This window comes from Sebastes fasciatus, chromosome 15 (assembly GCF_043250625.1).
Source record: "Sebastes fasciatus isolate fSebFas1 chromosome 15, fSebFas1.pri, whole genome shotgun sequence".
Taxonomy (NCBI): Eukaryota; Metazoa; Chordata; class Actinopteri; order Perciformes; family Sebastidae; genus Sebastes; species Sebastes fasciatus.
Genome location: NC_133809.1, coordinates 30,165,999 through 30,166,783, shown reverse-complemented (window position 1 = coordinate 30,166,783; position 785 = coordinate 30,165,999).

The window sequence follows — 785 nt, the reverse complement described above, 5'->3', positions numbered from 1 at the left end:
AGTCACAAGGATACAGCAGTTTCAGCTGAGCAAAAAAGCTTCTTATTTAGCTGAATACTCCTCCTTAGAGAGGGTAGTAACACCCATTATCAGCCAATAAGAAGCTTCATTAACCAGTAACAGCACTCAGCAATTAGTGTTGAACAACTAGGAGCTCCAAGATATATATTGCATATACAGTATATTGCAACAGTGAGACCAGTGGCGATGGACACGTCTCCAAATCGTAATAAACATTTAATTCACTTTAATGTGAACTGTGAGTTGCTGTAGCATACATACTGTATGCTGTAAGAAGTTGCTGGTTTTCCTTTTTTTATCGGCTTTTTCTTAAAGGGACTGTTTGTAAGAATCAGAAATGTCTTGTTAACAGCGACACCTGTGGCCGCTAAGTCAACGAAAGTCAGCGTCCTGTTGCTCGCGCTTGACCAGACGAAGGTCTCTCCATGAATCAATGCTGATCCTAGTGTTGGCTTTTCCTGCCTCAGCCTCCCGACCGCGGCCGGAGGGAACAGGGGAGACACCGGAGTTTTGGTCGGAGACGTTAACGTTTCTCTCTGCGGAGCCCCGTCACTTCACAAGACACGGGAAACCTCTGTTGGTCTGGAGGAGCTGCAGCAGTTATTTCTGCACAAACGTCAACTGTAGATTCACTAGATATTCTCAGAGCTAAACTAACTCTTCTGCAGTGTGGAGTGTGCGCGCATGCACGTGAGAGGTGGAGTGAAGGAGCGAGAACGAGTGCGGTGTGTGAGTGAAGGCAAGCAGAGGAGCAGAGTACAGCA